Below are 18,215 nucleotides of genomic sequence, written 5' to 3'. Positions count from 1 at the left end.
TTCCAGAACAATATTTTTCATTATGAAGAAACTAAACTCCACATTAAGAACTAAATGCAACCAACCAAATAAAAATGAAAATAAAAATTGTAAAATTTTAAGCCAGGTTTTCATTAAAACCTTCCTGCTGCTTCAATGTGAGGCTTCCACTTTGCCATGTTAAACATAAAAAGTATGTCAGCGCCATGCTGGCACATGCCAAAGCGCCATCGTTGGGTGGAGTCTGCACACTGTTTAGAAAGGCTGTAAGTCAGCCCAGCCTGCCAGATGACCTACTCTGAAAGGTCACAGGTATGCATACATCCTGAGTGTGGAGTAAAAGTATTCTCAAAGTCTGAGAAATCCATACAGATGGGATTGAGAGGGCATCATGAAAGGGAATTATTGAAAGGATTAAAAAAAGGAACTTAGAATAAGATGAAGCTCCCTTGAACACCTACTTAGTACCACTGTGCATATAACAGATACATCAGGTACAGATACACAACAGATACTTTATGGGCTAATAGGTACAACTATCAAATTACAATTCCCTCTGCAAACAGGGTCAGTTTCCTTGAGTTAAATCAAATTTGGGAACTGTGCTTGTCAGTAAAAAAGACATCCAGAAATCCTGAGTTTGTGTATGGCTCCACTCAGTAAAGTAGATTTACATTGCAAGATCTTAAAAGAATAAAACAAAAACATAATTTAATACATGTGACAGTCTCTCACTCTGTGAACGCTAGGCTAAGCTACAGTTCTCGCCCCCCAAAAACGGATACATTAAGCAAAAAAAAAAAAGAAATCTTTGGATGGCTGGACGAATAGACACGGAAAACAATTACAACAATGTGACAATCACACTGAACATTTACTGAAACTAATATACATTCAAAAGTGTTCATATCCTGGATAAACAAAGAGGTACCAGTATATCTTTCCCTGTTTTATAATTGTTTATTTATTGACATCCCATATGCCACAAGGTAAATCATTTAAATTCCTTATGGAAAAGCTGGGCATCACTTTTTAAATATAGACTTATTAATTTATTTCTATGACATAACATTGAAATGAGAAATCTGAAAATAAAAAAACAGCATCTTATAAATTTACTTTACACAAGTCTCTCTGCTATTAATACAACAAAACAGCCTCAACCACATAAATCTATAAAAAAATTGAAATGGCAAGATTTTGTCCCAAGAAACAAGTTTTGACATTCTAGGTAAGAATTTACTCCTGCAAAATGTTTAGAGTTAATTTAGTTTACAAAATAGTTATTGGTAAATTGATCTAGTGGACACCAGACAATGGTCCATGAGTGAGCTAAAGGTATAAGATGTAAATATATCCATCCATCCATCCATTTTCTGTACCTGCTTAGTCCCAAACGGGGTCAAGTGGAACTTACTGGTTACTGTTGGGCAAAAGTGGGATACACCCTGAACAGTTTGCCTGTCCATCACAGGGCCTCATAGAGACAATCAGCCACTCACATTACACTCTACTTCCATTAACTCAAACAGATGAAAAAAAATACAAAAAGCAAAGATTCATTCCACCATATATTTTTCCTTTTTATTTTTAGAATAAAAAATTAACCTGTGAAGCATTTTTTTGGACTGTGGAAGGAGGTCAGAGTGCCCGGAGAAAACGTGCAAACGCCACGCAGAAGGGACCCAGGTGGGATTTTAACCAGGACCTTTATCACTGTGAGACAAGACTGACAAAATTTTAATAAAAATACTGTAGAATAAGGGTGTAAACATAAAGTTTGTAACTAAAAAAGGTTTACTGCACTGACCTGAACCAAACAAATTTTTTAGAAAAGAACCATCTAAGTGGTCTTATTTACCTACTTTAATATTTTATTTCCCCAACTTAAAACTAAAAAATGAAATAATCAGATCGAAATAGGTTAACATTCTATTATGTTCTATGAAAAAGGAAATCCAGTTGTGACAAACTAATGACAACAAAGGAAACCCAAAAAGCCAGAAAAACACTTTCATGTACCTATTGTTACATTTTACGTTAAAGACCTAAAGTACATCACTTTCCAACAGTCAGAAGAACATATTCATGTAAAAGTGAACATTACATGTAAAAAATAGGTTGAATGAAGACAAAAAAAACTTTAATTTTAGGGGTTATTTTTTTTCTTTAGTAATGTTCCTCAATTGTAAAGGTATGACTAGTAATAAAAAAAGATATAGAATAAATATATCCAAATAAAAAAGAGGTGTTCAATCAATACAGAAAAAAAGAAGCAAAAGTATCATTTTTACAGCTGAGTCTAATTTTTACAGACCAAAGTTTTATGACACTGTATCTAAACTTAATCTCCACGCCTGTGAAGTTTTGATGTCAGCGTTATTTAAATTAACATCTCAAGTCACAATTTACAGTGAACACATAGCGCAGCTATTTTAGTGAACCCATTGATGGTTCTTGATGTCGACTGAGAAATCATTTATGGACTTAGAGTGAATTAAAGCCAAGGAGCAAATGAATGCTTGTGATTCATCGAAGCTTAGTTCAATAAGAGATTTTCACAACACAATTACTGACAGAATTAAAAATGACTGCAACACAGCACAGAGGTCAGATATTTAACGGACGGTAAGAAAAATTGGTGGATTATTTTTTTTGTGTGCAGTTTGCACGTTCTCCTCATATGGTTGCTCCCATGGTTCAAATCATCTTAGGTTGATTGGTCGACCGATACTGACTGTGAAACCCACAATTAGATGACTCTTTGCTTTCTTGTCATTTTGTTCCCCATCTGTTTGAGTTAATGGAGGTAGAGTGGGGTGGCTGTGGATCGGTTGATTTGTTGGTCACAGGTTCAGTTCCCAGAATTAATGTTCATTGTGACCTTGGGCAAAACTGTAAAATATCTTTGGAGAAAAAGCATCTGCTAACTGATGAAAAGTAAATTAAGCTTAGGTGTTGCCAGGCAAGTTTTGGTAACACCCTGATCATTAGTCCACTGAAAGATCAGGCAGAGAAAATCATAAACAAGCACTCTTGTGATCAACTAAAAGCCTTTACCTGACAAATGAGTGCTAACTAGAACTTCCCCATATCGGAAAATGGACAAAAATTGAGTCAGTATTATTGTTGATTGACAATTTGTGCCAGATTTTTTAATGAATTTCACTTACAAGGCAAGTACAGAGAGAGAACAGCTGAAACGCACCAAGAAGAAAGTAAAAAAAAAAATTTGCTTTCGTTTTCTCAGATGACTCATAAATAAGAGCCCACAACACCTGCCAATAACTCAATTTAGACTAAATCCAAAAAAAAGCACACAGCATGATGTAGTCTGTGAATCTTTACCGTGTCGCCTTGGATTGCTTCAGTCTAAGAACCTTGTTACAGTTCAACAGGAACCACAGCGCAGCCACAGGGCATCCCAGGTTCCCTAATGGATAGGTCATACTTTGGCTTCCATTCGTTCAGCACTGTCGCTCTCTGTGCACAGCTCCCCTACAGTGCATATAACCTCACGACTACCAGCAATGCAAATGTGTCCTCTTTAGAAGACATCTCTAAACCTGAATACCTCCCAACCACTACATACTACTGAATTAACTCTACTGAAAACTTTAGGGCTTCTCAATGATGCCAAATGTAAAGGGGTGGGGCTCTGGGAATTGTAATTTCTGGTGGATTTGAAAAGGTTTTGACAGGTCAAAATGTTTTTAGTCTGGTATTTAAAACGATAAGACTGGGAAACATTGACACAGGACAGTTTTGGTCAATCAGTAATAAAACAATAGAAGAGAATCATAAGAAATATGCTTTCTTTTTGGAGCAAAAAAAAAAAAAAACATGATGTCGTTTTCAATTAATTTCTACTTTGTTAATAACTCAGTTATTACATTGTATTTAGAATAAAATGTTACCTAAAACAGTGTTTAATGTCCAGCAATGACACAGCTTCACTCTCAATGAAACTAAGGATGTGCCAGGGAGCAACAAGTATGAGACATCTAAGATTCATAAAGCTCTCCCACATTTCACTGCATTATTCACCATCCGCCTACATGGAGATTAGTTCTGCTCTTTTATGTAGGTCATGCTATTGGGTAATGAGATGACATTTTGTGCTCATAAGCAGTGATGGAGCATAATAATAAATGCTTATTGTTTTTTCTGCGTGCTCCTCTGCACCTCAGTCCAGATTGTTTGCTCTTCCACTGGTGTAAAAGGGGGGGTGGGGGGGGGATCATTTGTTTAATTACTCAGATATTAAGCCATATCGCCCCAAGCGACATCTGCGGTGCCGGTATTGATGATGTCATTGCGGCCGCCTGCTGAAGCACTGGCTGTCATTAATTAGACCAGCACGGCTGTTCCCTCTGCGTTCCCATGGTAACAATATGTGTCTGCTGTCTTGGCTCTAGCCAAGACAGCTATGTCCATCATTCCTTTTGGACCAGGAGATTTTTTCACTTTTTGTTTGTTGGATATTAATCAGCTCACACATAACCTTTTTTACTTAAACACACAGAGATAAATCTTTTAACTATGAATTTGAATATTGAAAAGTGAACTTTCTCCAAATACAACTGGAATTTAAAACCTACCAGTAATATAGTAGATATGAGTTGCAGATATATGTTGATAAAAGTCTCATATCATATGCAGAAGTATGTCCTGGACTCCAGTATGTCGATTTAATAGATAACTTACTAAAGAAAAAGTAATAGTGGTTGTTCTGACCACTGACGCTGTCACCTATCAGAAGAACATCTTATAAGCGGGACCTGCTCTCCTTGCAAGAACCAAACCAGATGGTTTCATAGTTTTCCCCTCATGTAGACATTCTCAAACCCACTTTAAGACATTTCTCATCAGGTAAATCAGAGAGGATGCATCAAAATAATTACAACCTTTGGCCCTTTTCAACCATAAAGAAACTTGAATTTGGACATGCTGGCTTTGTACAGTATTTTCTTCTATTAAGTAGCCAAAGAGTGAGGATCTCTTTAAAAAAAGGTTTCCTCTGTGGTGCTGAGCTGTAAGTATTGTCTTTCTCAACCAAACAACAGCTTCACGCTAATCCTTCCCTGGGCAACAGCTGAACCCTTAGACTCTTTGAACTCTTGTCACTGGACAACTCCGTCATTAAGGAAGCGATTCTGTAGCATATTTAAAAATAAAAGTCAAAACATGAAAAACTTTTTCATTTTCAAAATGTAACTGCATTTCTTGACTCAAAATTAAAATGAAAAAGCATTCCTTCAAAATGCTTTTTCATTTTCTTCTTCAACTCCACTTATTGTGTCACTTAATTAAAATGATAAAGAAAATGGTATTTGACATTTCGTTTTCAAAAAGTTTTCTGGTAAATGTCTAGCAAAATTCATTTAGAAATGTCTAATTTGACAATTAAACTGGATTAACAGAAATGCTTTTTAATTTTCAAATGTAACTGCATCAAATTACTCAAGATTAAAATGAAAAATCAATACTTCAAAATGCTTCAAAATGAGACATTTGATGCAGCTTCATTTTGAAAATTAAAAAGCATTTCTGTTAATCCAGTTTAATTGTCAAATTAGACATTTCTAAATGAATTATCCAACACATTTACCAGAGAACTTTTTGAAAACGAAATGTCAAATACCATTTTCTTTATCATTTTAATTAAGTGACAGAATGAGCAGTGTTGAAGAAGAAAATGAAAAAGCATTTTGAAGGAATGCTTTTTCATTTTAATTTTGAGTCAGAAATGCAGCTTCATTTTGAAAATGAAAAAGCCTGTCTGGTTTTGACATTTATTTTTAATTATGCTACAGAATTGCTTCCATACATCATAACCAAGTTGAACACATGCTCACCTGCTGTGCACAGAAAGAAAAGAGGAAACCCACTCTCCTTCTTGGTCAAATCTACATCAGTTCACACACAGCGCATAATACTTTATCTGATTAAAGAATTTAGAAGGGAAATGCTACTTTAAACTGATTTTATACTCAATGTAAAACCCATTTTCTCAAAAGCTCATTAGTCATATTTTATGGTGAAATGAGTTTATCCCTCTTGTGTCTCTGAACATTCAATAAAGGTATCTTAAAATGATTCCAGAGCCTTGTAATTACATGCAGACTCATTGTGGGTGGCCACGTTCTTACAAAACGGCCTATAAAACAAACCTCCTTTCACCAGGTGAATCTACTCTCAAATTTTCTCATAATTATATTCCTTTAACAATTCCAAATGAATCGCTAAATTATTCCAGGCCTGTTATTGTCTGCTGCTACTCAGGAAAAGATGCAATTACCTAAGGCACTGTGTGAGCAAAGAATGTGGGTCACAATTCTAGGGCATGAGTGGAAAGGGCAATGCAGCTCTTTGTTTTCACCCCTGTCTCAGGCCAAAATGGCAAGAAACATTTTTTTGATTAAATTCCTGGGCTGGAAAAACTGAAAGGCTACGGATTTGCTCCCACTACCCCAGAAAGGACATTTGGGTCTAATAAACAGAATAACGTCGTGCAGGTCTAACTTCATTTTGATGTGTTTGTAAAACCAAAAGACACTGTTCACTCATGCACACACTCTCAAGTGAGCTCTAATAGCTTTTTTTAGAGGAGTCCGTGGAAAAAATGACTTTATGTCTCCATTCCTATGTGTGGCTGTTTCATTTTCCCTGTTATGAAACACTGTCTTTCATATTTCCAACCCCTTTTCTGCCAAAAAAGCTTTCTGTGTAGTCAAATTCAAGGTTTTAAGACGAAAACAGACAGTAAAATAATACATGATTTATATTCTATTCAGAAACACAAACACAAACCTACTATATTTGACTGAATTGAAGACATAGACTCCTTGTTTTTTTAACTTAGAATAAAAAATTAATTTATGAATAAAATATTGTTAATATTTGGTAGGATTATTAATTCCACGCGTTTCTTTTTTTTTTTTGCTATTTAAACAAATAATAATAAATAAAAATGCCTCAATTTAATTTGTTAAAACAAACTACAGTTGCTCTACCACACATGACTCTACATTTCTCATGTGCGACAGCTGAATAAGACGATAAAAAGAGACTACAGCTGACAGGGAAGTGCAGATATGATTCACTACAGCAATATTTGATCATCTAATCACGGCTAAATCACTGAGTGCAAAAATGCGGTTATTCAGACTCCTTCGAATACCGGAATTACGTTTTCCCAATAGGTTTGGCAAAAAAAAAAGGCCCATTTATGCTTCACGTTAGAACAACACCTGGATTTTGGTTAACAAAAGAGAAACCTGATTAGAAAAACAAAACAAAAAGGAGGTAGCATGTGAGAGGCTTCATCCAGAATAAAAGCTTTGTTGAAAAGATAGATTGTAGGATACTTATGGCAGAGTGGGAGTGCTCTTTCAGGCATCTGGCCTGACATGCTCGTGTTGTGTGTACTTGTCTCTTCAAAAACAAACAATACCGTAATGCACACGCAGCCAACACCCTGAACTAAAGATCTGAATCAAATCTAGGTCACACACATATGTGGGCTGGGCTCAGGAATATGGTGGAGTCATTTTGTTTCTTTGTCTGCATTACTTGTAGCCAGCGACGCATTCTTCTGAGAAAATGATGGCTATTTGAACGTCACGTAAATCACCGATGTTTACCAGACGTACACACAGACGTAAACATGCTCAGTCAGAGTTTATAACTTTGCAGCAGTCATGTGAACAATGGAAGCTAAAATATTTTGCAGTAAAATATCTTTTTAAACGGATTTAGTGTCATTGAGAGATTCTCTAATACCATTTACAGTAGATAGTTTCCTTTCTTAGGATCTAAGAGGAGGAAATAAGAGGAATTTAACCATTTTTCTGTGAAGCTTAATATATTAATCAAGTCGCAATAGATCTAAGCCTGAAGCTACTAAGGACAATAACTGTGGGCTTCGGAGCAAGAGATCAGCAGCAGCAGTGAGGATGATGACGTCTGTGGAGGATGTTACATAAAGGAGGCTGAACGTTTTGTCTGTCACAGTTCCAAGGTCAAAAGAAGTGATATGAAAGCCCGTCACAGTCTCAGAAGTCATCTGCAAAGATGAAGCTCTACTTCTGAAACAAACTGTTCCATGACGAATGAAGGCTAACGACACAGTATAAACCGGGGAGGGGGGTCCTTGTTTGAAGTAACTATCTAGCCTCTGTTGTGGCTACAGCATTTGCTATGATACTCTTCTCAATCTTATTTTTTTTTTGGTATTTCACAAAACTAAAAGGAGAGGAAAAGAGTCGGGAGCTTACTTGTGAGGAGGCTGTCATTTCACAATAGAGATTTGTGTTTACATGCTATAGCCCCAGCAGAGCTTGACAGGGTGAATCTAAGGCTTTCTTAAGTTTCATTTTGCAGAAGGCGATAGTGCTTTTTCGCCCTAAACCTGCACAGACCAAATCATGAAATTCAGTAGTAGCACTTTGTTTCGATGGATTAGATAGGCTGAGCAGATTTCCATAACCATCAATAGAAGAAGTAAATGTTAAAAATGATTACCAGCATTATAAATGAAGGATTACTCTTTGCGTGAAGCAAACTGACAGCTTATTTATGGTCTTCCTTCAGGATTTCACAGAGTTCCTACATTATTTTATCTGTTAATGTTTGCTTTATACAGTAAATATTCTCACTACCTTACCAAGTCAGGCCTATTGCCTACAGCAAAAGGAAAATGAACCCCTCAAGCAACAGATGCTCACACCACGCATTTGGCATTTGTCTAAATATAGCTCACAAACAAGGAGTTTGTTCTCAGCAAAAATATTGCGAAGGAATCAAAATTGCAAGACCCCATTAAAACAAGGGAAAGACCAGAAAGAACATTTCTTTTAGAATCATAGCCCTAAGTATCTAGCTTCTGTTGTTTCAGTTAATGAGTGACTTCTATTATTAAAAGCCTCAGAGGCAAAGATCTGGCCAGTTAAATTGATTGTATTTTGGAGCAGAGAGAGGCAGAAATCTGCATCCGTAAAACATATTTTTTAAGCAGGATCATGCGCACAAAGAACAGATCGTCAAGGACAAGGATTAAACCTTGCTCCACTGGAAGAGAATCAGCTGTGTAACCTCTTCACCATGTGCTCTGTAGAGAGAACATCCTGCTCTTCTTCACAGTGGCCGTTTTGCCCTGTATTCAACCACATATGATCTGATCAGCTTCTTTAAAAACAAACAATAAAGAATTATAGGGCTTTTTCAAAGTTATTCAAACAACAAAAGGCTAATGGGTGACTATTAAAGACCCACTCCAAAAAAACATGTTTTTTTTTTGGTTATTTTGCCTTTTTTTATGGCATTTTCCTGATGGTGGAGGAAATATATAAAAAGCTTTAGCTCAAAATTGTGTATTTCTTTATTCAAATTGTTGTAAATCAAAAGCGGCCAAAACATTGCGGTTTGAAAAAGATCATATTTGTTACACAGAATACACTGGAGTCAGATACATTGGGTTGGCCATGAGCTCCCTGCTCCGCTCCATTCTGATGCCCCTACTTGCAGACAAATAGATCCACGTCCATCTTTGTTTTCCTCGTCCTTGCTGGTATCTGGCTCAAAACTATACGGTTATATAGTTCCAATGTAGCTCAAGCATTTTTGTAACAGTGGTAATGTTAGGTTAGGGGGTGTGAGGGGCTGTAAGCTAGCCAGAGAGTGTGTAAACAACAGTTCTAAGTGATGAGTGACAGGAGGGGGGGCGGGGGTGCATCACACCAACAGTTATGCCCACAACTTAGAGTTGAAGTTTTAATGAACTACTGTCGCTCTGCAGAAACTATGTCCTAGAAAACGCTACAGGTTTTTTGATTTTGCCTAAAACAACATAATCATAAATGAAAGATGACTGGGAACACTTTTACAATAGATCAAAAGATGAATGGAGGAGGACTTTAAATGTTTTAATTCTAACTTGACAGACTTTTTTTAATTAAAATTAGATAATGCATAAGATTAGACAGTAATAAGCATATCTTAATCCTACTATCAAATATTTGATATTTCTAAATATTTTAAGAGCTTACTCCATTTTTTTTTATATATTATCTGAATATATGTGTTCTTTGCTTAAAGCAATCGTGTTGATTTTGCAAAGATTTTACAGCAGCAGCTTCTGACACTATCTGACTTAAAGAAGTTCATTTATTTCTTGTAGTTCACTCATGTATCTGTCAGTGTAAAGTTTGGACAAACCAAACCTTTTCCTGCTAAAACACATTGATCAGCACTAATATAGCTCTATAACATCTTCATCTAGTGAGAAATGCATCACCCTGAAATTAGATTGGCCGGGCTATTGTTACTTTAGAACATGGGAGGCGGCTAAAACTTGAAATACTATGGACGTTTATTTAGCACTATACTATGAAGAGAGAAATCTAAACTAGCTCTCATGCGCAAAAAGGAGAAGAGTTTACTCGTCTGCAGAAGATAAAGCTGTTATCGGGTCACAGAGATCTCAGCCCACATCAAAACACCACTGACTTCAAGGACCAATGGGATCTCAACATGAGCGAGGGATGATGTGCAGAAGACGTCGGAGGCAAACAAAGCTCCACGGAGGAGGACAAATAAGAAGAAGTACAGAGACTAAAAATGGACTGCTACGACTTTGGATGGCAAGTGTGGGGAAAAAATCCACCTCTTTTTAAAAATACAAAGACTTTTTTTCCCTTTACTGACATGTCCAAAGTCACAGAACATGTAGTTACTCAATATCACAAATTATTTTGCAAATATGACCTCCCTAAAATTAAAATTGGAACAAAAACCAAACAGTAAACAACAGAATCCAAATTCAACGTGCAATAGAATTAAGCAATAAAAACAACGACCAAAAACCATGCATTAGTTTACATAAACAAATACATTATAGCTTTTTTTATGTTCCAGTTTTTTTTCATTTTCAAACCACATAAAATTGGGGCTCAGTTTCAAAAAATGACATTTACAATTTAAAAAAAATGTTACCTCAGAATTGAATATGTCATAGAAACCAATGACATGTGTTCATGTAATTATTCATGAACAAATGAATGTTTTCTTTTGTTGGAAGTCAATCATGTAAATGCTGCCAAAAATTAACCAATTTACAAAAAAGAGGTTTCTGGGTTTAATATTGTGTTTACACAAAGGACATATATTATCTTGAATATTGAATGTAATTCTTAAAAATTCTTCATATTTCTTAATGAATTTAAAGGGAACTTCTTGAAGTAAAGCATATATGAAGAAAAATCATATCGACCACATGGTTTATGGGTCTTTTTTTGATAAAGTTGGGCGGAAAAGATTCTTGTAAATACGAAGACAGTTAACAGACTGATGAGTAACGTTTCCACCATGACGCCTGCAGGAGGAGCGTTGTTGGGGAGTGTTTAGGCAACCTGTCTATTCCTGTTTAAGGTCAGAAGCATATTCAGAGCTAAATGCATTATTTAAAGACAACATTCAGCCGCAGCACACACAGTTGTGGGATCCCTCTCCACAAGGAAGTCACACAAACTAAAAACATCAAAGAGGTTTTTTGATCAACAAGAAGAGTGATGGAGATCCAAAAAAGTGAAATTTGTTTTAAAATAAAGTCAAATGTGGCTTTAACTGACTCCATTTTTACCATTCCAATAAAACCTTTAATGCAGGAATTATTCAAGCACTTTAAACAAAGACATGTAAAGTCTGGAACATGAAAAATCTAGAAACTGAAAGGGAAGGCAATTATGTTAAACATCTCTTTGCTGCAGCGTTTCCCATTCCTCTGACCTTTTTGTCTGAATGCACTGATCCAGCTGGTCTTTCTGGTATTCAACACGATAGATCTCTGAGTAACTAATCTGAGTAAACAAAGTTTCCTTATTGTCTTTAGTTTTCTTCAGAGCTTAGTTTTAAATAAAAGGGGGAAAAAATGGCATGTTTTTCTCTAAAAAAACAAAATCATTGGTACAAATAAACCACATAGTGTGGTTTTGTTCATCCGCTCAAGAATCTATTGCTACAGCAAAATTGATTTTTTTTTTCTCTATTGTTTCTAATAGAAGTTAGAAACATTACAAAAGCGTTCATCCGAAGGCAGGGTTTTTTGTTTTTTACCTAAATTAACCCTTACACAGGAGTCACAGGCTTGCAATCATTGCCCAAACTCAACCGTTCATCTTGAGATTCTAAATGGATCTTAAACACTAAAAACAACATCTGGTACAGATGATTACCATTAAGTCTTGGTCATTTGTTTGTCTTTTGGTGGTCAGAGCTCACTTCCTTCAGCTGAATCTACATCAGCTGAAAATTCAACATTTATTCACCGTGGAGCGCCGCTCCATTTTCTTAAAGAGACAGAGCGAGGAAACGATCCCGTTCGCTCCTGCAAGCCCTACACCATTTGTGCATGGCCAGTCACACTAAGCAGCTCTAGAGCAATATTCTGACTAGTGTTCAGTTTAAGCTTGCAGGACATGGCCCAGTAACCTACTTTCCCCACAACATACTCTGTAACATCAGAGAGGAGGCTGTGTGTCATCCGTTAACTAACCTTCACCACGGCATAGCTTTTCTGTGGGATGAGCAAAAAGCCAGTCAAAGCACTGCAGAATCAAAAAAAAAAAGTAGCACAAATGATGTTACAGAAAAGGGGATGTTCAGTACAGAGAAAGAAAGCATTTCATCAGAGTGAATTTGTAGGTGTTGCTATCAAAACAAGTAGTGGTAAAAGCCTATTTTGAAACCGGGGACACTAAGAGTGAAAAGAAAAATATTTAAAAGCAAAAAAAAGATGAAAGAACAGAAATAGGCTAGGTCTCGCCAGTATCTTATTTCTCCAAATTAAGGGGGGCAGTATTGCACAGCACAACAGGAGTAATGCGTTTTTGCAAGTAGCAATGTGCAGGTAGCCTCAAACTGTTTCCTTGCATTCCCTGCAGCCCACAGATTCATACATCATTAAGGTGACACACCACTAATATAGTTTTAATGCTCTGTCAAAAATAGCTGAAGGTCTTGATAATAAATCTGAGCAATGGGAAGAAGCAGAAGAGCTTCCATTCAGGTGAAATTTGATTTCCTAAAAAATCAGTAGTGTTCAGATTGACCTATTTAAAATTAGGTCTAAAAAAAAACTAGTTGGAGTCGAGGTGATGCCATGAGTCATGAGGATGCCCCAAATGTTAAACAGTATGTCATAAACGGGCCATATGGTGCAGTGATGGATCAACCCACTCTGCCCCACTCAGCTGTCAGCATCCATCCTCATCGCCAGCTTTCAGATGCAAAAGGTTAGGACAAGACCTTCAATTTGAGAACAAATATGGAGCCGATCATTTGTTTCATTTAGTATGATCTGCTTAAGATCACTAAGCAGGAAGAGATTTGACACAGATTCTTTGTGTTCATTTTTCAGCAAATCAAATGGGTCTTTCCTGTACTCCTGTGAGAACTTAATATCTTGGGACATATAAATTGTGCCTTATGTATCTCCCTATAATTCTGACACCACACTCCATCACTTGTAGTCCTTAAACAAAAAAAGAACAATAAAGTGTTTGTTTTTTAAAACCCCTGATGAGCTTTTAGAGTGAGTCCTATAGCAACAACAGCGTTTTAGTTGTCAACACTATTGACTGTAAAAGTTTCAAAACAAAGTTTTTACAGTCAACACCCACTAAGCTTCATTATGCAGCAGCCACGGCTCTCCAGTAATGGGGTCGAGCTTCAATCTGTCACTCAGCTTCTTCACACAATACTAAATCCAAAGGAACAAACTCATCCTCTTAAGTCCAAATCAATGGCGCCGGCTCTCTTACGTCACTGGGAAAGACGATTTTATAACCGATCATTCAAAAACACATTCGATGATCGATGGCGTAAAAACCCCTTCATCACGATTTAAGATCGATAATTTTGTTTTATTCATTAAGTATAACCAAAACTTTATTTTTAGCTATTTTTTTAAAATTTGTGTTGGAAAGTTTTTCCAGCACTTAAACTACTCTGTAACAACTGTGACATTAGACGTAAAACACCTTTTTAAAAAATGGAGGAAACCTACCTTCTTCTTCTCCGAAGTCCAAATTAAAACAGGTGAGATGAGCTTTGACAGAAAGAAAAAAAAAAGATCTATATATATATTTTTTTTTTTTTTATTGAAGCTGCGTCCAGCGATCCGAAAGTTACCCGGCACGGCTCTAAAGCCCACAGTAATCCCAGGACATCTGTAGAGATCCCGCCGCAGTCAGGTTGTTCCTTGCGGTGGCAGCTGTGGAGCTGACCGTCACCCGGCACGCACAGCGCGAGCCTGTCCACTGACACGCGCGAGCGCTGAATGACGATCAGCCAGCCAGTGTGAGTCTACGCTTCAAGCCCCGCCCACTGGAGTGTACATTAGATACGCCTGGGGTGACTTTACTGGCTCATGGCCGACATTTCAAACTAAAACGTCAATTGAGTTGTTGACATATAACTTGTATACATTAGGATACACACTTTATTCTAAATATTGTTACCCGTAACCAGTTGCTCCTACATTCTTTAAATCATTTCTTCCTTTTTTAATTATTTTTCCGTGAGTATTTGTCTTTTTAAGGGCATATATACTGAATTATTGGTCAGACTTTTCGCCTATTAGTACAAAAGTACAGGTGAGGTTTGCCCGCCAATCATTTACATTCGATGATTAGATCCTACAGCGACATCTACAGGCCAACCGGTGTCCTACATGGAGCAAAGTTTTAATTGATACGCAAATAGTTGATACAATAAAATCTTTTTATAAAAACTATAAAAAAGGTTACAATTTAATGTTTTCTTATGTATTTGAGACATAGCAAAAAATGTAAAAGAATTTGTGGCAGATTTTAAGGTAATAATGCTTTTGTTTTTAAAAATATTGGATAGATTCAAGATTCAAGGTTTTATTGCCGTTTGCACATGCGGTACATCGGAATTTTCCTTTGGCATCTCTCATGTCAGGGTAAATTAAAAAGAACAAAAAAAAATTTAAAAATAAATAAATAGAATACTGTTAAAAGTTAAAATTAGACAACAAAATTACAAGGTATATAAAAAATAGAAATATGAGTAAAATATGAATATGAATATTGCAGCGACCCAGTCTGTACAGAAGAATTATTGCACATATTATTGTTTATTGCATATTGATAGTATGTTAATAACCCATTTTAAATAGTGCCACATATGCAGGATCCAATCATTTCTATACCTGACCAGAAGAGTAGAGCATATGAGTTGTAGCCATTAAAAAAATGTCAAATCCTCTCTGCCAAACAAGTTATTCTCCTATTGATTAAATGTGATGTTTGGTTACCTGTAAATGGTTAAAACTTGAGAAAGCAAGACACATTAGAAACACAACCAACTATTCATTTAACAAACCTAAATCTCCGTAGTATGAAGAAGAACCACACAGCTACAAAAGCTTGGCACTTCCGACTTCTGCTTTAGTCACCATTCTGCTCACACACTGCTGTGGGAGCGTATCCCATTCACCAACTCACATTCATTACAAGACTGCTCAAAAAGGTTGTGTTGGTCACTCTGGCGCTGACTGCTTGCCCAAGATGATCCCACGAGTTTTCAAAGGGGCTGAAGTCATGTCTGCTGGCAGGACATTCTATTCTCTCCACTGCCAAGTTCTGGAGGTGGTCTCTGAGAAACTCTGCTCAGAGGAGACAAGCGATGTCATCTTGGAGAGTAAAGATCCATACAGCTGAGACATGGGATTACCAATGGTGGCAGATTCTCGTTTAAATATCCCTCTGCAGTGACATTATGGATTGTTCGTTAGGGAGCAACTGGCCAAATCCTACTGGAAATCTTCACTGCAAATCCAGAAGACATCTTGAGGTGCTGTTTACCTGTAACATCCCCATGTTGGAATATGGCTTTAAATGAGAAGATGGCATGAGATTCCAAACAATACCAGAACTTGTTTTTTTAGAATACCAATCACAAAGGCCCTGTTGAGAACAAACTAACGTTTATGTTGATGCTTGGCGCAGACACCTACCGACTACAGTGGCATACAGTACCAGGGCCTATGCTTACAACAGTGCTCTCCACACAATATATGCAATGTAAACCATATATTTCAATGAAATGGAAACAAATAATCCAACAGGCTCACATTTCCTTATTATTGATCAGGCACCAATGAATAGTACCTGTAATTGAAAGAGAACCAAAAATGTTTACACCCAATCCCAAATTAAGACTTTTTCCTTTCTTTCTTCAATACTGTTGTAAAGGTCAAATCACAGCGGAGAGAATGACGTGGCCTTTATCGTTGACATACCACACATGCTTAATGAAAGGTTGAATCTGCAGAATATACAGCTACTCTTTTGTGCTGTAATTTAGCAACAGGTTGTGATTTAAGTGGTTAACCGCATCTGAGAGGTTTTATTGTGAGGCCAGCCTTCAAATAAGCAGTGAGACACCTGGTTCTTCTTATATAACGGATGTTGTTTTTGTGTTTTTCTTTCATTCCAGATGACTTCCAAACAGTTTTCTTCTGCAAAAATAAAAAAACAAGCATTTTTTATGAAAAGCATTTAAAACTTTAGTCGCATTCACATCAGTAGTTTTGGTTCTCTAACATACTAGAGATGTGCATTAATAAAGAATCAAAAATACATTTTGTGGGTACTAATCATTCAAGTGAAGCCTTTACTGACTCATGTTTGACTTTTTAAGTATAAACAAAAGTATTGGTGAGTCTCGGAGTCTTTTAGGAACTACTTTTCATTTGTGTCTTGATCACCTAATCTGTCAGCTCCTCCTAAAACAGACATGAGGACAGGACAGAGCCCATTCATAAAGGAAAATAACAAGTTTGCTGTTTTTCATGTGATAGATGACAACCTTGAGCGGGTGTTGTGCGTGCCATAGTATGTTTAGGATAAATAAACGTCTCCATTTGTCTCAACAATCACCCAATGGTAATCATCCTCAGCAAAGTGTACGTTTACAGTCAATTCTAATTTTACCATTAGCTTTCTTTGGGCTGAATATAAAATAAAGCTGATAAAAAAATACAAATATATGGTAATGACACATTTTTCACATGGCAAAAATGTTTTTCAGTGTTTGTTTTTTAGGATTTTGTTTTTAGCTAAATGAAAAAAACAAATTATTAAAATCCCATTGTTTTTCACATGCAGTTGGAATATGTCTTTGTCACGTTAGGTCCTAAAAAAATATGTGCACTCTTTTATAATAGTAATAATGGTCAAAAGTTATTTGCATCACTTATTGTTTACATTAAAAATAGTGCAAATATTCTTTATTACCACATATTATTACCACATAAACAATCTTATTTTAGTGTCCTACTGACTCATCATAAAGGCAGTTTTAGACTAAAGATTAGGGATGTGACAAAAAAAGAGTTGCAATGTTATGATTTTACATCAGCACTTTCTAGTCTTCTCAAAACGACAACAGACATTTGTGGCACTTGCAGAAAAACAGTCTGAAACTGTAAGGTTTGTGACTAAGAAGAAAAAACACTGAATAATGCCAGCTGTAAGGAGTTACCAAGAGAATGTCTGACTGCCAAGCTAGACTGGCAGCAGATTTCTGTAGAAAACACAGCTGCTTCATGAGATCAGCAACAAAAACCTTCATTTACTCTGTGGACTGAATTCATTGAAAGCCAACATTTTTAAGCCTCACCAAAGCATTTCTCATGTCAATGTAAAGCCACAAGCAAAGAGAGCGTCTCCTCAGACTTTTGTGGACGGGAACATATGCTGTCTGTTCTCTCAAGCAGACTAAATGGACAAACCGCAGCTTACTCTGTTCAAGAGAATTTCCTTTTTATGTTCATCGGAGAGAAGAAAAATAAGCCGCGGCTCAGTCATCGCCTTTCCAGCTCTTTAAAAAAGGCTGCTAGGTGATATCAAAAACACTAAAAAGCTTGTAGAAACTACTATAATTCTTTGAAGTACACCACTAAGAAATATTTCAACATTTTATTGTTACTTTTTGGGGGGAGAGGCCATAATAGTATAATTTTTTTTTTAATAACTAACATCTTAGCCTTATGGCTAGTTAGGAGACAGACATGTTGTCAAGCTTTCCATTACAGTTTCTGTGAATGAAAATGAACACTCTGTTGGTTCAAGCAGCCCTTGCACTGAAGGAGGACTGTTCAGTGGGCAGTTTCAATCCCCTCCATGTCGAGTACAGCTGGATGAACT

General features: G+C 36.5%; 1 protein-coding gene across 6 annotated transcripts in view; it reads right to left on the bottom strand.

The window, feature by feature from the left end:
• The window catches only part of LOC101172430 (neuronal PAS domain-containing protein 2), a 44,928-nt gene extending 30,634 nt beyond the window's left edge, over nucleotides 1-14,294 (bottom strand). For 4 of the 6 annotated variants that reach the window (XM_020708976.2, XM_023962628.1, XM_023962626.1 and 1 more), the window contains exon 1: nucleotides 14,045-14,292. The gene's annotated coding sequence lies outside the window, so the exon portion shown is untranslated. Of the gene's footprint in view, nucleotides 1-14,044 lie in introns of all 6 variants that reach the window. The other 2 variants (XM_020708975.2, XM_023962627.1) reach the window with 2 other exon arrangements.
• Between the last annotated feature and the right edge of the window lie 3,921 nt (nucleotides 14,295-18,215).

The sequence above is a fragment of the Oryzias latipes genome, chromosome 14 (genome assembly GCF_002234675.1).
Source record: "Oryzias latipes chromosome 14, ASM223467v1".
Lineage (NCBI taxonomy): Eukaryota > Metazoa > Chordata > Actinopteri > Beloniformes > Adrianichthyidae > Oryzias > Oryzias latipes.
Note: the sequence above shows the minus strand (reverse complement) of the source record. Positions and strands in the feature narration are given on the sequence as shown.